This window comes from Suncus etruscus, chromosome 14 (genome assembly GCF_024139225.1).
Source record: "Suncus etruscus isolate mSunEtr1 chromosome 14, mSunEtr1.pri.cur, whole genome shotgun sequence".
Classification (NCBI taxonomy): domain Eukaryota; kingdom Metazoa; phylum Chordata; class Mammalia; order Eulipotyphla; family Soricidae; genus Suncus; species Suncus etruscus.
In genome coordinates this window covers 36,056,937-36,084,171 of record NC_064861.1, presented here as the reverse complement: position 1 = coordinate 36,084,171, position 27,235 = coordinate 36,056,937, and the positions used below count along the sequence as shown (strand labels likewise).

General features: G+C 38.9%; 1 non-coding gene across 1 annotated transcript; it reads left to right on the top strand.

Moving 5' to 3' along the window:
• The first annotated feature begins 7,878 nt into the window (after positions 1-7,878).
• LOC126029067 (U6 spliceosomal RNA) lies at positions 7,879-7,985 on the top strand. The gene has a single exon (XR_007502724.1). It is a non-coding gene; the product is annotated as a U6 spliceosomal RNA (small nuclear RNA).
• The last annotated feature ends 19,250 nt before the right edge of the window (positions 7,986-27,235 follow it).

The window sequence follows — 27,235 nt, the reverse complement described above, 5'->3', positions numbered from 1 at the left end:
CACCACAGTCTTTTATTTTCTTTCTTGATGATTTTCTTTTTTTTTTTTGGTTTTTGGGCCACACCCTGTGACGCTCAGGGGTTACTCCTGGCTATGCACTCAGAAGTTGCTCCTGGCTTCTTGGGGGACCATATGGGACGCCGGGGGATCGAACCGCGGTCCATCCTAGGCTAGCGCAGGCAAGGCAGGCACCTTACCTCCAGCGCCACCGCCCGGCCCCTCTTGATGATTTTCATAAAAGCCTATTTCTTAACTCATTTTAGTCAATGACCAATAATGTGAAAATTATCATTTTCACTGTCTAATAGCTACAAATCTATATTCCTGCATCATTTATGTTTAATTTATGCTCCATTGGGCATTATTATTATAATCCATTGAATTAACCCTTGATTAAATTTTTTAAATCACAGAATGAGATATGTGAATAATTTAGTTTTGGATGAGTTTCTTACATACTTGTGATTGACTTTTTGGGATTCTTATTTCCTTGTTACTTTCCTTTTTCTTGTAAATCTGAATAGCAGACCATCTTATCAAGAGACCTGAGTGGTCAAATAGCAGTCACTTTATTTACTGTGAGGTTGAAAGTCCTGCCATGTGGCTCCCCTTGCCCACTTCCCACATTGGCATGCCTTCACTAGTTCAAGTATGAAGGCTCAGCTGGGAAGGGTTTGCTGGGCTCAGGCACTTCTCACTCAGACTAGCCCATCTGAAGTCCTCTGCTGCCAGGTGATTATTTAAAGGAACTGGGACTTTTGATGGAAGGAGGTCAGGGTGCTGAGAGATGATATTTCTCCTATTTAATTAAGGGTTAATATCAAGTTGCCTGAGAGGAAGGGGGCTGCATGTACTGCCAGGAAATGGACCTGAGCTGTAAACTTCAAAGAACAGTGTTCAGATAACACCTTGTTTGAAGAGGATTTTCCCCCCAGAACCTCAGCTATAAATCACCCCAATGCTTGTCCCCTGAGCAGACCCCAAGGAAGAAATTCAGCCTTACTGTGCCTGGCTGAACTTTACAGAGCTGGATTCCTGAATGCTGTCCTTTCTAAACTGCTAAATTTGTGGTAAATTGTTCCACAGCACTACAAAAATTGAATATCCTTTTCCCCCAGTTTGTAAACAGATTTCCAATCAATTATGTAAAGAGAGCAGGGAAAAAAACAGGAAGGCATGAAGAGAAGAAAATAATACTGTATTTTACTTTCCAATTATCATCTCTTAATTTGTCTCCAGGAACAGGGAGAACAATGGAAAATGGCTGTCTGGGGTAGCTCATTGGGTGGATAATATACAGTTTTCATTGTAAGGTTTGCTTTTTGCCCCCCCCCCCCTTTTTTTTTTTTGCAGAAGAGCCTTAACTGGGAACACACCTGTCATATTGGAGGCTTCATTTCTTGATATAATTATTGGTTACACAGTATATTTTACTCTTCAGCTCTCAAAGCCATTTGGCTTTAGATTTGTTCATTGTTCTCACAGCTGCTTTCTGTTAAATTGTTCCTCCTCCAAGCTGTAAATGCAAGGAATGAAAAGTGTGTCTTAGAGCCTATGGTTATACACAAGCCTTCATGGCTCATGTATATCCAGGAGTGCATGCAGTTCTGAATTAGGCTTCTGGAAATTGCACCTAGTGTGTTCAAATCAGGACTGCAGACCAAGAAAATGCACCTAGTGTGTTCGAATCAGGACTGCAGACCCAGAAAACTAAGTATGTGGGATGCTTTATGTATTGTATTTATGTATTGTTGACAATGTGCAGAGTTTTTCCAGAAATTAAGTTTTATAAAATAATGTAGCTAAGGGAAAGGCTCAATCATGTGTGGTTTGTTGCTACCTAAATGTTGGCTTCTTTAAATTGTGTGTGCCAACAAATACTTTAATTTTTTGAGAATTTGGTGAAACTTAAGCACTCAGTGTTGATATCATAATCAACATTAGGGGCCGGAGAGATAGCATGGAGGTAAGGCATTTGCCTTTCATGCAGAAGGTCCATGGTTCGAATCCCGGCATCCCATATGGTCCCCCATGCCTGCCAGGAGCGATTTCTGAACATAGAGCCAGGAGTAACCCCTGAGCACTGCCGGGGGTGACCCACAAACCAAAAAAAAAAAAAAAATCAACATTACTGTAAGACAACATTGTCTGAAGATACAAAAAATTTACTAGTACAGGAAGAAGCGTGGTTTAAATATAATATTATGCACACGTCTTTTTTTTTTTCAAATTTCAAAATAGAGGTTTTGGTGAGGGGGGTTGTTGAATTATAACCGGTTTTCTTCCTAAATAAAGATGGCTTTCTTTTTACATGTCAAAGACCCATCTAGGTGTAAGAAGAATTTGTAGATTGGTCCTTTGCATTCACTCCCCCTATTCTTGGGGGGTGGTCTTAATTTTTCAATAAAAACTGTGGTCTCAGCTGGCCTTGCTCTCTTGATCCGTGAGATGGAAGTCCGCCAGAACACACATGTTTCACCTTGAGCCTGGTTAGGATTATTTCCTGTAGTGACCACTGCTCCAGATTTGTTTTCCCAGTGTGGGATTACAGTGTGTAGAGCCATTACATCTGGACCCCAAATGGACCTGAGAAGAAAGACCAAAACAGTAGTGATACAATTCCCTGGTGGATCAAGGCCATGCCCCTTCATGGTTTAAGGCCTTAATTCTCTGGTGGATTAAGGCTGTGATACTGTCCTCATTTTGGAATAAAGGTACTAAGCCTTTTGCTTTGCCCTTTACCATCTTTTAACAGTGATGACATGCTTTCTTGGTGGCTTACTGTTAGGAGGCTTGCTGTTACTCTAATGCATTCACATGAATCTCTCACACTGGAATGTACAGACAATACGAATGTACAGACAATACTTCATAAAATGTCTTCTACATTGTAAAGTAAAAGTTCCTTTCCAGTGGTGATACATCTCAAATTAGAAGCTGTCCAAGGTCAAAAAAGTGTTGCTCACCACTGACGTTAAACCAGAGCCCACCATCTGCCAGGTCTAGTACATCAGATGAGTGAGCTGGCAAGCTGGCTACTACCTCTTCTAAGAGTCGGAAAGTGGCTTGGTAGAAATGCCTTCTACTCCTCTCCTCTCCCACTGCAGCTCCATAAAGACTGCCCTTGACATAGTTACAGGAATAGCTCAGAATTATCAGCTAAGCTCCAAGAATCTGAGCCATGCTGTTCTTCCCCTGCCCATCTAGAGGATAATGAGCTTTCATTTCATGAGAGCTTGAATATGGACTCACTCAGCCAATTTATATGGACCAACATCCCCATTCTGTACTGAATACCTTATAGGCTGGAATGAAAATATGCTCTGGATGCCTCCGAATTTTTATATGATTTGTAGGACCAGTCTGAGCCTCTGCAATACGTGCAGTGAAAAGTGTAGTTTAGCTATGAGGCTAAGACAAAATTCCACACTTGAGGTTGTTCTGGAAGGAAAATTATAGGGGTTTGTGTGACTTATGAGATGTTGGTCAAGGAAGGGCAGTATGCTGACATAAAAAACAAGCTGCCCTATCTTGTGCTATCTTAGCACAGGTCCATGAGATAGTGTTGTGGCCTAGGAAAAGATTGATGCTGATGCCAAATTTAAAGGTATACAAAGATTTTTCAGGGACTTTCTGAGATATATATGTGATTTCTGTGGAAACTGACGGATGCAATCCAGAGACAAGTTAGAGGTAAGGAAGTAAACAGCAGCACCTAATTGTCTAATTGGCTTTTGAGAATGCAAATGAAGACTGAGTGTGATCTTATACTCTATGAGAGAGAGAGAGTGGAGAGAAGGGGGAGAGAGAATGTTATGTGGTACCTAAATGTTGGTTCTATTAAACATCAGGTACAAATCCTGTTATCCAGGCTTATTCAATACAAAACAAGCTCAGGATAATTGAGATGGGTCAGGCTATTCTCTCAGCGAATACAGAGCCTCCCCAATACACCCCCCCTTTAAGGGCACCCCCTGGATCTTGTCTGAGAAGGTGCAAAGTTAAACTATTGGGCTAGAGACTGCCACTGGTCTGGTAGTCCATTCTGAAGAAACTGAGGGGCCAGCACCAGGCTTCACAAGTTCAGTTTTAACTAGTAAACTAGGCCATTTTCGTAGAAATTACAGTATTTTTCCTGGACATGCCTTTTTTGAGACTACCCCAATCATTCTGTCGGAAAACTGGGTAAAGGGCAGCCCCAGGCTCCACAGAATCAGGTAACACTCTCCACCTGGGCCAACAGAGCTGCAATCAATAGATATGCTGCAACCTGCTACTGCAGGAAGTTGTTCCTTGGATATCCTCTGCCCTGAGACATAGCCATAATACTGCCCTTTGCCCCAACAATTTAAAATTTGTCATAGAGAGGGGCCAACTCCACCAACACTATCGCTCTGCTTCTAGGAAGAAGTCTGACTCTTAAGGGAATTACTGTTCATGTAGAAGTAATAGATTTTGATTATGTTAGAGAAATAATTGTCATTTCTATGCCAACTCTTTGGCACAGTTTTCCCTGTATAGAAGGGAGAGTGCATTGCTCAGCTTCTGTTTCTCCTCTTTATAATGCCTGGCCATTACCTAGGATTGGAGGCTTGGTAGCACCAACCTCCCAACAGCCTCTACTGATCCTCTGGTGGCTTTTACCTCTATTGTTACTAAGATTGAATGCCCACTTATCACTCTTGAGATTCATGGGAAGAAGTTTAAAGGTATGTTTGACTGTGGAAACCTCATGATACTGTATGGACTCTTCAGTGGCCTTTAAACAATGTAAAATGAAGAGCACTGGTATATTTGGTTGAGGAGCCATTCAAACTGGGACATATTGAAACCCAGTTTTCAGAATGGAATTCTCCTGTTTTTGTTATACAAAAGGCAGCAGGCAAATGGCGGTTAGTAATTGACCTAAGGAATGTTAATTTTACCTGGATTCTTATGAGTGCTGTGCAACCTGGCCTCCCTGCTTGGTATCTATTCCTAAAGACCAGCCACTGGTTGTAATAGGCTTAAAAGAGTGGGTATTTTTGTTTTGTTTTGTTTTATGGGCCACACCTGGTGATGTTTAGGAGTTACTTCTGGCTATGTGTTCAGAAATTGCTCCTGGCTTGGGAAACAACATGGGATGCCGGGAGATCGAACCTCGGTCCATCCTAGATCAAAGAGGGTTCCCAGAAAAAAACTTCATCTACCAGAAAGATCTCAGAATTCTTAATGATTTTTTTTGTTTGTTTTGTTTTGTTTTCTTTTGTTTTGGGGTCACACCCTGCAGCACTCGGGTTACTCCTGGCAGGCTTGGTGGACCATATGGGATGCCAGGATTTGAACGACCATCCTTTTGCATGCAAGGCAAATACCGTACCTACATGCTATCTTTCAGGCCCGCTCTTAATGATTTTCAAAGACAGGAGAGATTAATTACATCTGTCTCTCCATTGCAGTTCCTAAGTCTGAGCTCAGTAATTTATTCCTCACCTTTGATGAGAATCTGCCCTAGATATTCCAAGGCAGTTAAATCTGAAGCTCAAATGAGATTAGACATTTTTATGAACCAGCTCCAGAACTATCTTTCCAAGTTTACACCTGGAGAAAAAGTATGGTTACTGTTCTTTGCTATGCCTCAATTGCCAACTCCAATTATCTGACCCATCATAATGCTTTATTTACAAAGCAAATGACCTTGCACACTTGTGCCATATTTGGAGTTAGTAGCTGCTCTGATAATTAAAGAGAGTCTGTGGGCACATGCATTATTGGCTTATGATTCATATATCATTGCCTTGCCTATTCCAGAAGAAAAATTGAATCCATTTCACCCTTCAGAAAGGCTCTTCAAAGAACTTTAGCTGATTTCGTAGGAGAAATTTCCTTCCATTACCTAACTAGAAAAGCCTTGTATTTTTTTTTTCAGGACACCTTTTGTAATTTCTTCAATAATCTGTTCGTTCATCCCTAACGCTCTGGTATTTTACATAGATGGCTCTTCACTGGGGACCGGTGGTATCATTGGACCCTCACTGACCATAATAGTGTCTACAAATTATAAGTCCATCCAATAAGTGGAACTTACTATGTTTATTTCCTTATGTTTTCATGTGTCAGGCTCACATAACATGGTGAGTTACACAGTATACATGGTTGGCCTCTTCCCTGAATTGTTACAACCTATTTTGTGCCCATAACTGCAGTTGAGGAGTTGCTTCAACAATTGCAGACTGTTTTGCAAAAGCACTCTGAACATATTTTATTACTCATATTTGATCACAATTAGCCTCCTATGGACCAGTGGCACAAGGAAAGGACAGTGAAACTGCTGATCACCTAGTGACACTTATCCTCATGTTTTATGGGCTGTCCCTGTGACTTCTGAAAGAGCTAAAGCTGTTTGTTCTATTTTACAGCAATGTTTTTTTTTTTTTTTTTTTTTTGTCATGGGCACTCCCCATATCATTAAAACTGATAATGGCCCAGCCTACTCTCCTAAAACTTTTCATTCTATAAAGAATAGCAAATCAAACATGTTATTGGCATCCTTTACAATCCTCAGGGAAAAGGCATTGTTGATTATGCTTACAGAACCCTCAAAACTAAATTATTAAAATAACTGTGCTATGCCATTACTTGACTTCTTATCCTTATTTTCACCAAATTTCTTAAATTTACTCCAAAGAGAGCCCCCACACAACTGTTGAAAGACTTCTGTGAAGATGTATAGGCTCAAAAAACAGTTAACTTACCTATTTGGGTAAATACAAAGAATGGATAGCAGATAATCTCATTTGAGGAAAAGGATATATTTCTACAGATGATAGTCACACCAAGAAATTATGAGTTCTTTTACATCTCGTCAGAAGCAGAATTCTTACAAATGATGAAATCAAGCCACAGATTCCTGCTGAATGAGATAAGGAACCCTCCAAGCTGAAGCATTCCTACTCCCAGATCTAATACAGGCTATTAAAAAGGAAGAAAAATGGAACCCAAGAGCAATTCCAACAGGTAATCAGGACAACAATCTGATATTTTACTAAGACAGATTACAAGAATTAGGTAAAATCAAATTCAAAATTTTAGTCCTGATTTTGGAGGAACTTTTCAAGCTCTTACTGGACATCGTAACTTAGGAAACACTTGTTACATGAACTCAATATTGCAGTGCCTGTGTAATGCTTCATGTTTAGCTGATCATTTTAACTGTTAACAGGATGATAACAGATCGAATTGTTGGGGCATAAAGGTAAGTGGTAGAATTTGGCCTAATTATGAAAGCTGTGTGAACAGGACAGTGCAGGCATATCATCCCCAAGTCCTTCAAGAAAACTATTGGAAAGATCAATGACCAATTTGCAGGATTCAGCCAATAAAATTTACAGTAAGTACTTTTATTTCTGATTAATTGTCTTCATAAAGCTGTAATAAAGCAGATAGTCAGAAAAGACAGGAAATAATGATGATGATCAAATAAAAAATAAAAAATCTTGATGATTTGAAAGCTTCAGATCTTGCTTGGCAGAGACGTAGCAGTTCAATGTGTCTATTATTGTTACACTTTTTCAGGGTTTAGGTCAAATTCACAGTTCAGTAACTCACCTGTCACAAGTCTCAGACATTTGAAACTTTTCTGCATCCATCTCTGCCATTAGCATCCAGAAATAAATATCCATTTCAGAATTGCTTCAGATTATTTTTCAAAGAAGGAAAAACTGGCAGACAACAACAGGTTTTATTGCAGTCTCTGCAGAGCTCAGTGAGATTTTCTTAAAAGGAAAGAAATTTTGAGTTTACCATCTGTGCTTTTAATATATCTGAAACACTACCTACGAGGGCAGATAGAAGCAAAAATTATAAACATGTGGAATTTACCTTAGAAAATCTTGATTTGTGCTTGCTTCAGCAGCACATATACTAAAATTGGAACAATACAGAGAAGATTAGCATGGCTCCTGTGCAAGGATGACACGCAAATTCATGAAGCATTCCATATTTAAAAAAAAAAGAAAATCTTGATTTGTCACTTGAAAAATACTACTTTTTTTGTTTTGACTTACTATGGTGGGCTGGACAAAGGCCATTGCACTCTCTATTGTAAAAGTTCAGTAAGATGACACTGAGTTAAGTTTGATGATTGTAAAATAAATTCCTATGCCTTATTTCCAACCCCGGGTGAACTGCTCTGAAGCAGTGTTACATGTGAATTAATAAACCAAGCCAGTCAAGAGAGAATCATGGAGTTGGCTTCTCACCTCATGGTCTCTCTGTGGAACTGCCAAAACCAAAACCTCTATTAAATGCCAAAGGTCTAAATTAAAAAGAAAGAAGAAGCTTGGGAATGCTTTAGTTTTTTGTAAAACCAAGTTGTAAACAAACATACAAAAAATCTAGGGATGATTCAGATATCCCAACCTCTTCTGTGAAATCCTCAGCAGCATATATCCTCTTTTACACTTAATTGAGATACAGAATAGCAGATAAAGCTGCTAAGTCAAAGCAGGTTATCACTTAATTGCCTTTTAAAAAATGTCTGCAATTATATTATGTTTTTGTCCACAAAAATATATGGAAAGGAATTTGGACGCTGTGGAATTACTTACAGCACTCACTATAAGAATGTTTGGGGGGCTGGAGAGATAGCATGGAGGTAAGGCATTTTCCCTGCATGCAGAAGGATTGTGGTTCAAATCCTGGAGTCCCATTTGGTCCCCTGAGCCTGCCCGGAGCGATTTCTGAGTGAGGAGCCAGGAGTAATCCCTGAGCATTGCCGAGTGTGACACCCCCCCCAATAAGAATGTTTGAGCATGGGTTGGAGAGATAGCACAGTAGTAGGGCATTTGCCTTACATGCAGCTGATTTGAAAGATGGTTGTTCGAATCCCAGCATCCTATATGGTCCCCCAAGCCAGCCTGGAGCGATTTCTGAGTACAGAGCCAGGAGTAACCCCTGAGGACTGCTGGGTGTGGGTGTGACCCAAAAACCAAAAAAAAAAAAAAAAAAAAGTTTGGGCAACTTATTTTGAAATTAAGTATGTCTGTGTTGGCACAACTGGATAGCCACTTGCAAAAAATTGAACTTAGACCCCCAGCTAACATCATGTACTAAGGTAAAATCCAAATGGATTAAAGACCTCGATATCAGACTCAAAACCATAAGATATATAGAACAACACATAGGCAAAACACTCCAGGACATTGAGACTACAGGCATATTCAAGGAGGAAACTGCACTCTCCAAGCAAGTGAAAGCAGAGATTAACAGATGGGAATATATTAAGCTGAGAAGCTTCTGCACCTCAAAGGAAATAGTGCCCAGGATACAAGAGCCACCCACTGAGTGGGAGAAACTATTCACCCAATACCCATCAGATAAGGGGCTAATCTCCAAAATATACAAGGCACTGACAGAAATTTACAAGAAAAAAAACACCTAATCCCATCAAAAAATGGGGAGAAAAAATGAACAGACACTTTGACAAAGAAGAAATACAAATGGCCCAAAGACACATGAAAAAAATGCTCCACATCACTAATCATCAGGGAGATGCAAATCAAAACAACGATGAGATACCACCTCACACCCCAGAGAATGGCACACATCACATGTCTGCAAAAATGTGTTTTTGTTTAAGAAGTCTACAGGAAAGGAACTTGTATGCTTGTGTTACAGGACTCAGTGCTCTTAACTCATTACATTGTTTATTATAAAGATGTTCAGCAACTTATGACAAAAGCTTTTTTGATATGCTTAAGGCAGAATATGTAAATATTTTGAGAATGATGTATGCACATTCAGAGCATGCCTCCTGAAACCCTGGTAGCAACCTACAATCTGGGGGCATAATTTATGATGCCCTGGTAATGGCATAGAACTTGTGGGAATGCAATGACTCTAATACTATGCCTGACTATGACAACTACCATGAGAAGAACTTCCTGGGACTTAACGGAAAGACAGTCACATTTAGACTGCCTGAAGCCTTGGAAAGGTCACTTTGCTTTTAGGCTAAAATGTATTTCTCATTTATTTTTCCAGCTTTTGCTGTGCCCATGCAAAATACAACCACTCCTGAGAGTTCCCACCTTTTATGGAGAACATTAAGATGTGATTTATTCAGGTTTATCTCATATTTCTGCATTTTATTAAACAGACAAGTGGGACTTGTTGGATTATAACCAGTTTTCTACCTAAACAAACACGACTTCCTCTTTACACATCAAAGAACTATTGAGAGGGTAGAGTTTGAAGATTGGTCCTTTACCTTTGCTCCCTACACTCATGACGGTGGTTTTAATTTCCCCATAAATACTGTGGTCTTGGTCAGCCTTGCTTTCTTGCTCCATAAGGTGGAAGGCCCCCAGACCATACATGTTTCATCTTCAGCATGGTTTGAATGATTTCCTGCAGCAACTCCTTTGTCAGACCTATTCTCCTAGGGTGGTATTAGGGCATGTGGAGATATAGGGGTTGACTAAGAAAGGGGTATAAGTGGTTGTTTTCTTTCTTAATGGATAAACAACCATGAGTTAGAGGGTATATTGCTGGAGGGAAGCATTGAAGTGACAAGCCTGGCTTACTTCCTAGTAGCTCTGACACTTGCAGCAAATTCTTATTTATAAGATAAAAAGATAGGACATTGTTTGAGGTCCTCATTTGCCTTCTAAACTCTATACTTGAAATGTTTAAACTGAATTACATGTAATAAGAATTGAGTACCTATCCTATTAGGAAATGTACCAGAAGGCTAAATGCTTTATATTTATTACCTATATACTCGAATATAAGCTGACCCCCCTCATTTTACCCTAAAAACTGGGAAAACTTTATGACTCGAGTATAAGCCAAGGCAGAAAATGCAGCAGTACTGGTAAATTTAAAAAATAAAAATATATGGGGCCGGGTAGGTGGCGCTGGAGGTAAGGTGTCTGCCTTGCAAGCGCTAGCCAAGGAAGGACCAAGGTTCGATCCCCCGGCGTCCCATATGGTCCCCCCAAGCCAGGGGCGATTTCTGAGCACATAGCCAGGAGTAACCCCTGAGTGTCAAACGGGTGTGGCCCCCAAAAAAAAACAAAAACAAAAAAATAAATAAAAATATATACCCAAAACAATTATAACAATTGAGGAATCAGTAGGTTAAATGTTTTTCAATATTTATTGCTAAAGAAAAACTGTAAACTAGCAAGAATAACTTTAAAATTTTAAAAGTGCAGAAAACCGTAGCATAGCAGGTAATCAAGCTAAATCATAAAAGTTCAAATCCTTCGCAACTGAATTTTCCATCATCATCTGTATATTCAAACAGCTGTATCTGATGTGAAAGACCTATTTTTAGATACAACAGAACACAAGACACACAAAACTCCTACTAAAAGATGACACTATATTCCATGATAATCATCTCTCTCAATGTCAATAGATGAAATACACCAATTAAGAGATGCAGAGTGGCTAACTTCTCCTTGCACATGGGTCATTATTCAATATAGATCACATGTTAACCCATAAAACATACATGAAACAAAGAGGATAGAAATTGTATATACTACCTTTCAGATAATAATGCACTGAAATTAGAAGTGAATTACAGACAGTAAAAAATTTTAAACCTGAAATTAAACAGCTCTCTAATGAATAACTGGTCAGAGACAAAAATCAAAGAGTAAAGCAAAAGATTCCTAGAAATAAATGAGAATGAAGACACTAATTATCAGAATCTGTGGGACACAAATAAAGTACAAAGTTATTAAGAGGAAAATTTATAGCTCTGCAAGCATTCATCAGGAAGGAGAAGGGCCTACATAAATAATTTTATGGCACAGCTTATTATATTGAAACGTGATCAACAAAATGAACCAAAAACAGGAAGATGGAAGGAAATAATAAAGCTTAGAGCAGAAATTAATGAGTGGGAAATGCCAAAAAATCCAAAATATTAATAAAAGCAAGAGTTGGTTCTTTGAAAATACAAACAAAATTGATAAACCACTAGCAAAACTCACAAAGAAAGAGAGAGAAACTTTTTTTATTTTTATTTTTTTAGGTTTTTGGGCCACACCCAGTGGTTACTCCTGGCTTGGGGAATCATATGGAATGCCAGGGATCTACTGAGGTCCATCATGGGTCAGCCACATGCAAATTCCCTACCACTGTGCTATCGCTCTTGCCCCAAGAGAGAGAAACGTAATAAAACAAATTAGAAATGAAAAGGAGAGATTACTATAGAAATTCAAAGGGTAATCGGAGACTACTTTGAAAATTTCTATGTCACAAAACATGAGAATCTGGAAGAAATGGATAAATTATTGGACTATTATAACCTTCAAGGTTGAATCAAGATGATCTAGCATATTTGAACAGAAGCATTACTATTGAGGAAATTAAAATGATAATCAAAAGTCTTCCGAAAAACAAAAACTCAGACCCATTCATTACCGAATTCCTTCAAACCTTTCCAGAGCCTATACTTTTCAGCCTCTTCCAGCAAATTAAAGAAACAAATACTCTCAAATTGTTTGTATGATACTAACATCACCTTGATATCAAAAGCAGAGATGTCACAAAAAAGATAACTACAGACTAATATCTTTTTTTTTGAAAACTTTATTTATTGATTGATTAGTTGGTGTTGCACACCCAGCAGTTCTCTGGGGTCACTCCTGGTTTCTGCACTCAAATAGCACATGGCATGCTGGGGGACCATATGAGATACCAAGAATTGAACCAGGTCCCTCCAGGTCAGCCACATGCAAGGCAAATGCCCTACTGCTGTGCTATCTCTCCAGTCCCTGAGACCAATATCCTTAATGAACACAGATTCAAAGATCCTCAACAAAATTTTAGCAAATAGGATCTAACACCTCATCAAGAAAGTTATACATCAATACCAAGTAGGATTCATTCCTAAGATGTTAGAATGGTTCAACATATGCAAGTCAACATATCTACATAATATACCACAAAAGGAAAATTTAAAACCTTATGTTCATATCAATAGATGTAGAGAAATCATTTGATAAAGTCCAAACCCCATTCATGATTAAAAACTCAACAATATGGGAATGGAAGGAACTTTTCTGAATAGAATCAAGGTCATTTACCACAAGCCCTTAATAAATATTATACTCAATGGAGAAAAACTGACTTTCCCCTAAGATCTGGCACAAGGCAAAGCTGCCCTCTCTCACCACTCCTATTCAACATATATTGGATGTACTGTCCTTTCAAAAAGGCAAGAAAAAAATATCAAGGCCATTCAAATAGGAAAGACTGTTTGAAGATAATATAATACTATAGTTAGAAAATCCTAAATATTCTATCAAAAAGCTTCTAGAAACAATACATTCATATAGCATAGTGGCAGGCTACAAAATTAACACAGAAAAATCAATGTCTTTCTTATACAGAAATAATGATAGAGAAGAAATAGATATTAAAAATCAATCCCAATCACAATAGAATGACAGAAATTTAAATACCTTGGAGTCAACTTAAGTAAAGAAGTGAAGGATCTATAGAAATAAAACTATAAAGCATTGCTTCAAGAAATAAAACAGGACACAAGGAAATGGAGACATATACCCTGTTCATGATTATGATGATTAACAACATTAAAATCGCAATGCTCCCCAAAACATTATACAGATTTAATGCAATCCCTCTAAGGATACCCATGATATTCTTCAAAGAAGTGGATCACACACTCCTGAAATTCATTTGGAAAAATACCCCCAAAATAGCTAAGTAATCCTTAGGAATAAATTGATGGGAGGCATCACTTTCCCCAATTTTAAATTGCACTATCAAGCAATAATCTTTAAAACAGCATAATGCCATAGCCTATGGTATGATAGCTGATTATCAGCAAGAATGCTGTGGTGCAGATCTAACCTTCACCCTGAAAAGGTGGGGAGGGTCCTGGCAGAAACTGATGAGAAAAGGCCATTTGTGCTCTAGGTTAGTACTTGAAGGACAGCACAATGAGCTTATTAGTCATTAAAGCATAATGAGAATTAATAATGCCAAGTACATGAACTGTGTACATTTGTTCCTTGTCAAACAAGAATTGCTGCAACACACCCTACTTAACCCTAAGCTTCTGGTAGAATCTACAACAATATTTTTCCAAGCTGGTTGAATCTTTAGTAATATTTTTGGCTGGTCACTTCGTAACATATAGATTACAAGAATGTTTGGCCTTTATAAGAATTACATCTGCTCCCTTTTATAATAGTTCCATAGTTTAGCATTAATAGACAATGCGCTTATTTTTTGTTGATTAATAGCTTATTAATAAAAATGATATTCAAGGGGAAAGAATAAGTATTTTCTGATTTTTGTTTAGGGTAAATGAAGTTGATAATAGTACAAAGAATTTATAGAATACATATAATGTCTAGATGACTTTTCAATGATTGTGCTAATGCATAATGTCTAATCCCATAGCTAAAAATCATGGCATGCTTGATTTACTGCAAGTTTCTGCTATTGATTATTTTTGACTTAAGTATGAAAGGAAATTTTTGAGTAGATGAGCTCAGTTCTGACAGTTCTTGAGTATGTCTGGTCTCCAACTACCCACTCTTCACCAACTCCTTACTATCATCCACCTACTGAGTAACTCTAAAGCACCTCTCAGCTGCCTGACTCAGCTGGACTATGGCAGCATGGTACTAGAATAAAGATAGATCCTCAACAAAATAGACTTGAGTATTTAGAGAATGACCCCAGGCATACAATCAGTTCATAAAAGGGCAAGAAACACAAAATGGAGTAAGGAAAGTCTCTTCAACAAATGATGCGGGACAACTGGTCAGCCTCATGCAAAAATGTGAACTCAGACCTCTATCTAACACCATGCACAAAGGTAAAATTAAATGGATTAAGGACCTTGATATCAGACTTGAACCTATAAGGTAAGTAAAAGAAAACATAGACAAAACCCCATGACATTGTGTCTAAAGACATCTTTAAGGAGGAAACCACTGTCCAAATAAGAGGAAGCAGAGATAAACAAATGAGATTACATCAAACTTAGAAGCTTCTGCACTTCAAAGGAAAAATTTACTAGGATAAAAAAATGGAATGAGAGAAACTATTCACTCAATACTCATTAGATAAGGGACGAATATCTAAGATATACAAGGTACTCACAGAACTTAACAAGAAAAAAACATCAAATTCCATTTAAAAAAATGGGAAGAAGTAATGAACAGACATTTCCTCAAAGAAGAAGAAATACGGATGGCCAAAAGGAACATGAAAAAATGCTCCACATCACTAGACATCAGGGAGATGCAAATAAAAGCTACAGAGATCTCATCATCTCACACCACAGAGATTGGCACACATCACAAAGAACAAGAATAATCACTGCTGGCTTGGATTTGAAAGAACTCTCATTCACTGCTGGTGGGAATTCAGTCTAGTTCAACATTTCTGGAAAGCAAAATGAATATTCCTTAAAAAAAAACTGGACATTAATCTCCCATATGGTCCAGCAATATCACTACTAGTGATATACCCTAAAACCACAAAACAATATAATAATGCCTATGCACTCGTATGTTCATAGCAGTGCTTTATACAATAGCCAAAATCTGGAAAGAGTCCAGATGCCCTACAACAGATGAGTGGCTAAAAAACTAGATGTATCACAATGGAATACACTGCAGCTGTTAAGGAAAAAATGAAGTCACAAAATTTGCCTATAACTAGATGGATATGGAGACTTATTTTGAGTGAATTAAGTCAGAGAGAAAGAGAGATAAACAGAATAGTCTCATTCAACTGTGGGAAATAAGAAAAATAAAAGACAGTATAGTGATAGATGTATAGTAACAGATGAGGGCCAGAAGGGCCAATCCATGAATTGAAGCTTATCACAAGAGTGGTAAGTGTAGTTAGAGAAATAACTACAAACAACTACCAGGACAATGATAGAGAGGGAAATGCAATGCCTGTTTTGAAGACAGGTAGGGGCTGGGTGAGGAGGGAAATGGGGGACATTGGTAGTGAGAAAGTTAAACTGGTGAAGGGGGGGTACATTTATGGCTGAAACCCAATTACAAACATGTTTGCAATCATGGTGCTTAAAGAAATTAAAATAAATTATTAGGGACCAGAGAGATAGCACAGCAGTAGAGCATTTGCCTTGCATGCAGCTGACCTAGAATGGACAGTGGTTCAAATCACAGCATCACATATGGTCCCTGAGCCTGCCAGGAGCAATTTCTGATCACACAGCCAGGAATAACCCCCGAGCACTGCCAGGCATGACTCAAAAACCAAATAAAATAAAATAAATTATCATTGTGGAATGTCTCGATATACATGAAATTTTGAACGTCATAAGATTATTTTTACAACAAAAGAGAGTTCACTGTTTTGAAGCATACTTTATGGAGTTTTATTTTTAGGTGTTAAATAAATTACATGACTGCATATGTTTAAATTGGCTTTGTTCTTTTAAATTTCTCCACATAGGTTTAACACCTCCTTTTTTTAACCCTCTTGAAGACGGGGCTGGAATGACAATACTGCATGTTAGGAATTTGCCTTGTACCCAGCCAACCTGGGTTGATCTCTATAATCCAAATTGGTTCCCCTGAGCACTGCTAGGAGTGATTTCTGAATGCAAACCAACAATAACCCTTGAACACTACCAGGTGCCCCGTTCCAAATTTTTGTTTGTTTTGGGGCCATACCCGGCAGCACTCAGGGTTTACTTCTGACTCCGCACTCTTCTGAGTCCCCTGGCAGGCTGAGAGGACCATATGGGATGCAAGAGATCAAACCTGGGTCCATCCTGGGTTGGCAAGCATACAAGACAAATGCCCTACTACTGTGCTATTTCTCTGCCTCTCCAATTTTTTTTAAATATTAAACCTCAGGAAGTTTACATAAAATCTACATGGAACTGGAAAGTATTAAATTAGTTTGGTTCAACTAACTTTCAAAACAGTGAATAAATGCCCTTCAGCTGAGAGACTGTGGAAGAACAGTCAAAGTCCACAGGTACTTATAGATTCTGACAATCACCACTGAGAGTTGGGCAGCACAGGTTTTGAAGTATTTTTACACAAAACATAAAATGCAGGCCAGTCTAAGCCACTGAGGTTTCTCTGGGATGAGTACAAACAAACTGATTCATTTTCTCAACACCATTATATTGATTCCCTGCAGAAATCTCCCTGCAGACATAGTCTTAAGAAAGAGCAGTTGTTTCTTAAAGAATCCAGGCTTCGGAGAGATACCACCAGAGCACTATAGGGTGATCAGTTAGTTAAAAGCACAGGAACTTTATGCTTTCTGGGTCTGCAGCAGAACACATGGGCCCAGGCAGTGCAGGACATTCTAATACCAGAGGCTTCATTTCTTTTTTTTTTTTTTTTTCAGAACATTCACTTTTATTTTTTTCTTGGGGGATTTGTTTGTGAGACAGTGGTTTGAGTTATTTAGTACAGGAAATATTTCTTAGCTTTCGACAGGTTAGAACATTTGACTTCAAGAAACTTCTCTTGCAGCAGCTTCTGAGCGAGTGACCTAAAAACTACACAGCTATGTTTTTGTGCAGCTCCTGTACAAGAATGAGTGCTGCGTAGGTGCTGAGTGTCAGCTGAGCACTCAGTCTGAAATTTTCTTAGGCCTATCCTCCACATAAAATTTAGTAAAGCAATTTTATTTATTCAAGCTGCGAAACCATTCATTAGAGGGGATGAGCAGAAGGCAACTACCCTAAGGTGCTGTGATCACAATAGGGCAGAGGTGGCGAACATGCTGCTTACGAGCCACATGCGGCTCCTGGCCAAAATGAATGCGGCTCTTTGCCTCTTATTCTTTTGTATATGTGGCTCTTTGCCAAGTTTGGATTTTGTTGTGTTGCTTCTGAGGAGGGACCTCTGAGGAGAGATCTCCGAGCACGCAGTCCCGGTCATCCCGGCTCCCATCCCTTGGAAACAACTGCATGGGCCAGCGAGCGGGTGTCACATCTTGCTGTTAGTTCTGAGTGTGGAGGCCGCAGCACACTCTCACCATCACTGCCGGATTTTTACCCTCACTCAAAATGGCAAAATGCAATATGTGTTTAATAGATTATTGTTAAAATTATATGCTTTTGTGTGAGTGTTTGTCTGTTTTGGCAGGTCACTGCGTGGTGTGGCTCTCTGACTCTCGCAGTTTAAAATTTTGGCTCTTTGTGTCGAACTTGTTCGATACCCCTGCAATAGGGCAATAAGTCACCCTTTGTACTGGTGTAACAGACTGATTTATCTGTTAAGTGGTTTCCAGTGTTTCTGATAGATGTAAACAAGAAAAGCAAACATCCAAAGCGCACTTTGGAGTGAGGAGATCAAGCTTATCTAGGAAAGGTAATAAACTCAAATACTCAGGGCTGGAAAGATCCAAATTCAAACTCACTAGAGTTAGTCTAACTCAGTTCAGCTCCTCCCTTAGCCTTTTTATTTACCTTCTAGACTGCCTCCAAGAAAAGTAAGAACCCACCTTTGAGGAATTTATATCCGAATTAGATCTTGGCTTTTATTTTATAGAAGTGGCCCATATCATCTAGAAACTATTTGAAAAAAAATAGTGACTCTTCTAGCTGAGGCATTTTTCTACCGTTCTTTTGGAATATTTGAATAGGAAATTCTTAAGTGTTTCCCCTTGGTTTTCTCTTGTTTGTAGAGTGATATGCCTATTATAATAAATCTTTTTTTTTTTTTTTTGGTTCTTGGGCCACACCCGGCGGTGCTCAGGGGTTACTTCTGGCTGTCTGCTCAGAAATAGCTCCTGGCAGGCACGGGGGACCGTATGGGACACCGGGATTCAAATCAACCACCTTTGGTCCTGGATTGGCTGCTTGCAAGGCAAACGCCGCTGTGCTATCTAAATCTTAATGCTGACATATATTGAGAAACCATGAATTTTAATTGTTTTTCAGGAAATACAACCCCTGAAGTACTTCTCTGGTTGCCTTTGTGGATGAGAAACTGAGATGTAGACAAACACTGACCACTCACTATCTGTCCATTTGGTTCCAATTTACTAATCAACCATCCCACTCTTTTCTGATTTTATACCTGCTCTCAGGAGATATTGCCCATTTGATAACCTGTACTCTAAAGTTGTCTCAAATATAGAAGAGCCAAACCAAGATAATGAAAAACCAGAGCTCATCACTTAACTATAAACATGCACTTATAAGTCAGACAGCTGTGTTTGCATTAGCCTGCTGACTCTTCGGCGAACAAGAAACATGTGTTTCATACACATTTCTGGGGGAAGGGGGCTCTGACACTCAAGAAGGCTTGGTTTCATGTTTATGCCCTGTGTTCCCTACCCTGTGGTTGCAGTATAGCCTGCACAGAGAGGTTTTTGCTACAAGAGTAAACCAGAAGCTGATTGGGAACTTTGCTCATTGGACCTGATATTTGGTTATTTGGAGGTATTTACCACCCTGTATATTATAAGAAGTCAAAATAGGTCTAAAACAAACTTAAACAATACTAATTTTTCTTCCTCTGGCCTGTGTTCATTCCCCAGCCAATCTCCTTTCTGCTTGCTCATCCTCTGAACCTCAGGTTTTACATATTCTCCATGTTAGATAAATTCTGAGGATTCAGAAATACAAAAAAGAATTGTGTTAGTTTCAGGTTCTTGTCTACTTTTTAAATTTCTCTGAGAAATCAAGTGAAACAAGTCCATATTCCTGCTAGTAATTAAGAATGCCTTTTATAATGAAAACCTAGTTTTTACAATATTCTGTAAACCTACCTTCTAGATACTTCAATAGTGTTACAAACTGCATCAGTATAAGAAATATACTAGGAAATGCTAGGAAATATAATAAATTTAGTGATGCATGTGTTGCAATGCAAAGATCTGAGTTCAACCCCAATATTGCATACCTCCACCCCCAGCACTACTGGGGTGTTGCCTTATGACCTTGGTCTGACCGATCAGCTGAGTATTTGCTTAACCCTAGGGCCCCTTGTGATGTACTTGGGAGGTCCCCCAAAATAGTTGTGTGTTTTTTTCTTTTTGGGCCACAGCCAGTGACACTCAGGGGTTACTCCTGGTTATGCTCTCAGAAATCACTCCTGCCTTGGGGGACCATATAGTACACTGGGGATCGAACCCAGGTCTGTCCTGGATCCGCCATATGCAAGGCAAATGCCCTACTGCTGTGCTATAGCTCCGGCCCCTCTAAAATAGGTTTTAATTTATTTGTTGAGTAAAGCAAAACAGCCAGAAGGAAATTCTAAGAAATGTGTGCTTTTGTTTTTGTGGGAACATTTCAACTTCTTGGTATGAATTTGTGGAGTGTTTCTGAAGGCCTGATCCCAGAGCTCTACTTTTTTGAACAAGCATTGAGACAGAATGAGGCCCATTGCCTCCAGCACCAAAAGTGGTTTACTTTGTAGATGGTTCTGCTGAGACTTTGAGTCTCAAAATTGAGCTGTTCACTGCTGAAGGGGAAGATTTAGATTTAAGACTCTTCCAAGCACTTCTGATAACTACTATCTTGAGGAAATGATTTGGTTTTCCTTGGAAATGTCTTCTAATTGAAAGCCTAGCTTAAAAAAAGAGAGAGAGAGAAAGACGGAATTTTCAATTAGTAAAACAGCTTTTGCTTATTCTCAGCATTAAAATGAGAAAATGAGAAATTCTTAGGGTTGTTTGACATACATAGGTGCAAACCGAGTGATTTGGTTGCTTAAGGCACATTTTAAAATTGACTTTAAAAAAATAGGTTGTTTTGTTTTTACTTTGGGTATTTAGGAGCTACTTCTAGTGTGCTGTGGAAAATGGGGTAGGTAGATCATGTGGTACTAGGAATTTAACACAGGAATTCTACATGTACAGTTCTCCAGCCCTGATAGTCATCACCTCTGCCCAAATGGTGTTTAGAGCTTGGTTTTGCTCTCACCTGTGTAAAATGAGGTACAGTGACATTCCTCATCTTTGCTCCTGGGTTTTGCTCTGTCAGAGAAAATGTTCTCTGTTACCTTCCTTTAGCATCATTTCTTTGGAGCTCTCTGCATTCTGCTCTCACCTGCATTTTTTAAATTAATTTCTATATTTAAACACCATGATTGTAAAATTTTCATACTTAGGTTTCAGTCACTGAATGTACACCACCCTTCACCAGTGCAATTTTCCTCCCGCCAATTCCCCCATTTCCCTTTAACACCCTAACCCCCTGCTAGTCTCTCAGAGAGACATTTGGCCTCTCTTCCTCACTATCATTGTCATGGTAGTTGTCATTTGTTGTTAGTGCTCTCAACTACAAGCACTGCTTTTTGTGGCAAGCTTTATGGTATGAACTGTCCTCTCAGCATTTAGCTCTATTGTCTCTGAATATAATTCCCAGACTGTTTTTTATTTTTCTTATGTCCCACAGATGAGTGAGACAATTTTATGCATATCTCTCTTCCTCTGGCTCATTTCATTCAGCATAATAGTCTTCATATCTATCCATGTATAGGAAAAATTCACAAATTCATTTTTCCTAACAACTTCATAGTTTTCCATTGTGTAAATGTACCATAGTTTATTTAGCCCACATTTGTTGTTGGGCACCTGTGTTGTTCCCAGATTCTGGCTATTGTATAGTGCTGTGATAATAGGGTACAGAGCGCACCTTTATATTGTTTTTGTGTTCCTAAGAGTGGTATTGCTAGATCTTTTTTTTTTTTGGCCACACCCAGTGATGTTCAGGGGCTACTACTAGCTATGTGCTCAGAAATAGCTCTTGCTTGGGGGGACCATATGGGATGCCCTGAATTGTTTATTTATCAAGATCAATCAGTTTATTTTGTTCTTTTTTAATAATCAGTGGTTGTTCACAAATATCTAGGAATAAAAAATTCTGACTCTTTAAAATAAAACAAAAGAATAAAAGCTGTGATTACTCATTACTCTAATAATGCAAAGTATTTTGGTATGATCTGAGCATTCCTCAGAGGACTCCCCTTGAATAAGCTCTCATATATGTTATAGTATAGAAACAGGAAGGGAATAACAAGTAGTCAATGACAATAGAACTTGAAGTAGACCTATGGAAGTGAGTACCAAGAAAATAGAGATTTGGAGCCAGAGAGATAGCAGGGAGGTAAGGCGTTTGCCTTGCATGCAGAAGGTTGGTGGTTCAAATCCCGGCATCCCATATGGTCCCCTGAGCCTGCCAGGATCGATTTCTGAGCATAGAGCCAGGAATAACCCCTGAGCGCTGCTGGTTGTGACCCAAAAACCAAAAAAAAAATTTTTTTTTCTCTATTATAAAAGTCTAAGTAGACAAAGAAGAAAAACCACCAGGTAGGATTAAACTAAGTCTTCTATAGTCTTCTGTCAATACAAATTCTTTTCAGTGCTCACTGGTGAGTGGTTTCTGGCCCACCTCCAGAATGTTAGTTATAGAGACCAAAGTTAAGGAGGAGCAGTTATAGCATTTTCTCAATTCTGTCCCTTAAAATAACTTCTCAGTGTTGAGTCTATTGTGATTTCTTCTTTGGAATTTTCAGAATGCATCAAGAGCTTGACTAAATAGAGTATGATTAAATTGTCATGAAGCAGTTTGTGCCTTTTCTTGGGTCTCTCCAAAAGGTGGATTGAATTTTCACCTCATTTATTTGATAAAGGAAAGGTGACTGTAAGAGGACAATATTTTTCTGCCTATTTTTCAAAAACTTACAAAATGTGTATGAGGGAGAAATAAAGGGCTTGCATTATAAATATTTCACCATTTTTATTAACTTGTTAAACTTTACAGGCAATTAACCAGAGGTGGGTGTGCAATCTTTCAGCTGGCCTTTAATGTGCTTCTAGGATTTGGATTAATTTAAAAGAATCATTTCCATCTGGGATCTGTCTTTGGCAGAGACACTAAAAGACTGTTTTGGGAGGGCTCCGTTATGGTTCCTGCCCTTAGTCTCCAGAAATGAGTTCAAGGCTGAAATGACTATATTCCCTTAATATTCGATGAGGCTCCATGGAGGAGGAGAAATTTCCCCCTTGCCTCTTCTTGACTCTATTGGCTTATTCTGCAATGGACATAAAACAGATTAACAAGAGAACATGATGTCAGACACAGAGGGTGAAATGGACAAAACAAAGCCTGTATGATTTCCTGAGTTAGAGAAAAAGGGCATGGGAGTTTGGGATCTGGAAGGACAGAAAGACCATTTACAGGGAGACAGGAAGAGCTAATGCTGGGTAAACATTTTCTATATGAGGCATAGAAAAGGGAAACTCGGGCTTTGAACACACAAACTGTGCTGAATCCATCCCCCACCCCTATAGTGTACATAACACTTTCATGTTCTTCATAGTCAGTTCCAATGAGAGATTCCTTTTTCCTGAGGCAGTAAAAGAGCTGCCTCTTGGACCCTGATAACCTTTAGTTCAAAATAACCTAATTGCCAACTGAAACCACAAAGGCAGTCAACATGTCTGCATTTGGCCTGCTCCATAGACTCATTCTGATTTTGAAAGAGATGTAAAACAAGCCATGTAAAATTATGGGTACACAAGCCACTGAAAGCTGGCAATCCTGGGAGGAGAGGCTGGGCCAAGTCCCACCCCTCCCAAAGCCACACTATTGCACCCATCACCCGACACTGTTACTTTGCCTGTGGCATAGCTTCTCCATTTATCTACTGCTCTGTACAGACATCAGTCTGACAAAAGAAATAATCCAGTAATGCTGATATTTGGGCTGACACTACCGGGATCTTTTTGGAGTGAGTGTGGACACCTCCCACCCACAATATTCTTGAACTTTCTGAAGCCCTGACAACTGAAGACACCCCACAGAAACTTCAGTATCGGAAAAACAAAGAATGCAGCCATGTGACAACCCCATTTTTTTATTATTGTCATCCCTGTAGTAATACATTAAGCTAGATGACAGTGTGTTGCTGCAAGCGGCTTCTGTCTTGCAGTGCCAGTGCAATTTTGGTGAATTCACTTCAGGGAGAGTGGGTTGCCCGGACAGGAGTACGGAGAAATATGAAGTATGAAATAAATGAAACCACACACAGAGAATGTGGGGTCAACATGTTTCTGGCAGGAGTGCGACAAGTTTAATTTTTTGAGCAGGGGAATTTATAGGGGTAAAATTAGCTAGAGGTAAAGAATAATTATAATCACAAAGCATAGTACAACAGTAACAATACCTAAGCTATGGGTGTGACTGTAAAAATTCTAAGATTTAAGAATTAATTAATCTAAGAATTAATTAAAAATTACAAAAGAGAAGGTCACAACTCAAGGCAACTCTTTGCAAGCTTACTTCAAATGCAAAATCAGGATTAGGAGGAAGTAGGAAATATTTAGAAACTTGATTTTCCTGGGCTGGATGGACTCTATTATTTTAGAGGTTAAGTAAAGGGAGGAGCCAAATCCCCCAAAATGAGTTTCCCTATTTCTAAAGGGGGGTCAATAGTCAACAGCCAGGATCTGCATTCTGGTTACGCCCTTGATTACTAGAAAATGCAGCTGCAAGGACATATTTGAAAAAGAGAGAAAAAGTATTGTCTTTGCTTTTAGGGCTGGCTATTATCCAGAAAGGGGGTTCCCAAATAATCTTTGGTGCTGGAATTTCTGAGCCAAATTATTTGATAGAGGCCATAATTTTGCCTGATATTTACAAAGGAGAGTAGCCAAATACTGACTGAAAATGTAATGCCAAGCATCTCTTTAGAAATTTCTCAACCATCCTCGCAGGGGAATAAGGCGTCCACAGCGGGCCTTTTGAGGAACCCCATGGGGGTTAATTTAGTTCTCCCCACCAGGAAAATCTGAGGATACATCTGGTGGGCTGAGCCACCCTAAAAGTTTAGGTATGCCCTGGCAGTGTGTATCTGAAGACACCTAATGTTCAGAAACAAAAGAAATAACAGAATAATCAACTACCAACAAGAGCTTAATGGCTTCATTGTGAGATACCATAATTTTCTCAAATTTTCTTGATGTTATACTCTATACTTTTTCCTTTTTTTCCCTTTTTTTTTTTGGAGGGGGGCACACCCGGCAGTGCTCAGGGGTTATTCCTGGCTATCTGCTCAGAAATAGCTCTTGGCAGGCACTGGGGACCATATGGGACGCCGGGATTCGAACCAACCACCTTAGGTCCTGAGTCGGCTACTTGCAAGGCAAATGCCGCTGTGCTATCTCTGTGGTCCCTTTTTTTCTTTTCTTTAATGATTTTTCTCCCACTTACCTGGAAACCAATATATCATGGATTAACTATGTGATACATGGTCTTTAAATACTTTATATTAAAAAATAAAACAGCAACATGGGCTGGGTGGTGGCGCTAAAGATAAGGTGCCTGCCTTGCCTGCGCTAGCCTTGGACGGACCGCGGTTCGATCCCCAGGTGTCCCATATGGTCCCCCAAGCCAGGAGCAACTTCTGAGCACATAGCCAGGAGTAACCCCTGAGCGTTACTGGGTGTGGCCCCAAAACAAAACAAACAAACAAACAAAAACAAAAAACAAAACAAAAAACAAATAAAACAGCAACAAACCCCAAAGTAACCAGCTGTCAATTTGGCAAGAAATTTGTGCCATGACTTTTATGGTACAGCTTTGGAAGGCTTATCCTGAACCTTTTTGATATATAAATAAAATGTTTTATTTTAGGAAGAAAAGAAGGCTGTAATCTTAGAGAAATAATAATTGCTTATAAAATAGGTTTGTTTTGGGGGTGTGGACCATACCCAGTGCTCAGGGGCATTTCTGGTTCTGTACTTCAGAAAGAGACCTGGCAGTGCTCAAGGGCTACTCCTGATTTATGTACAGAAGTGACCCTGCTAGTTCTTGGAAGACCACCTGTAGTTTTGGGAAGCAAAGACAGACAGTGGTGGTGAAGTAGGGGCTTGTCTGCAAGGTAAGTGCTTCATCCCTATAATATTTTTCTAGCTTCTCAGTCTTTTTTTTTAAGTACAAACATTTTCTACTTAGGGGCCAGGGATATCTAAACAACAGTTTGTGTTCAGTCAACATTTGTTGTCTTAGCATCCCTTGTAGATAGCAGTGCTTACAAAGATGATTAATATCAACCTTGATTACAGTTTAATAGCAGAAACAAGTAGCTAGTTTTTCCTAGATCAAAGAACTCTCATCTAGAGGTTCCATTTGGATATCCATAACGAGGGCCTCTTGACTGCAGTGGTTGTGAAAATTGACAGTGAAGGAGCCTGTAAACAACCTTCACTTGTATGTTTCTGAGAAGACCTGGAGGGCTTGGGCAAGTAGAAAAGAAAATACCACATGTCTCTAGTCTTCTTGCATCCAAACAACTTTTAGTCTATTTCCATGTTAAGTTTTCTGCCCCATACAAAGAAATAAGTATAACTGCAATTTCTTGCTAAAATGGGCAGAAGGATATAGAGGATGAGCTGTTCTACTGTTTTTATTTTCTCAGCAAGATTTTAATACTAAAATTAGATCCTGTGTTTCAGGAGTATTCGATCCACTTCTTTTGAAAGTGAGTATATGTAAGGTGAAACTAGTTAAGAACCCTAAACAAAGGTGTTCCCCCAACTTCCTCTTACTGATAACTTCTTTTGGTATGTAACATCTACTTGGATTACAGAACCTTCCCCCACACTGGTTGATTTGGTTCTGGATAACAGAGAAAATTTCTGGCTTTTGGTGTTTGCAGGAGCATAAGGCTGAGCAAGACCATGAGATAAAAATCAGATTGACTCCAATGACTTTTCTAACTAGCTTGGTATTATTTATTTGCTGCTAACCTACTTTATCAGACCTATCCTCCTAAGGGGTTAGAAACATTATGTGTGGGATATAGTCTCACCACCTGTGTATTTTTATTGTACAGATATCCTTGGAGGGATTGCATTAAATCTTTACAATGCTCTGGGAAATATTTCCATTTTAATTATGTTAATTATCCTAATCCATGAGCAGGGTATATAGTTCTATTTCCTTGTGTCCACTTTTATTTCTTGAAGCAGTGTTTTATAGTCTACCACATCTTAGTTGACTCCAAGATACTTGATTTTTGAGCCACAATTGTGAATATGCTTGTTTTTGTACTGTCTTTTTCTTCTCTTTCATTATTTGTAGATAAAAATGCCATGGATTTGTGAGTGTTAATGTTGTATCCTGCCACTTTCCTATACAAATATATTGTTTCTAGAAGCTTTTTGGTATAATCTTTAGGATTTTCTACATAAAGTAACATGTCATATTCAAATAGTAAAAAGTACTTCCTTTCTTTTT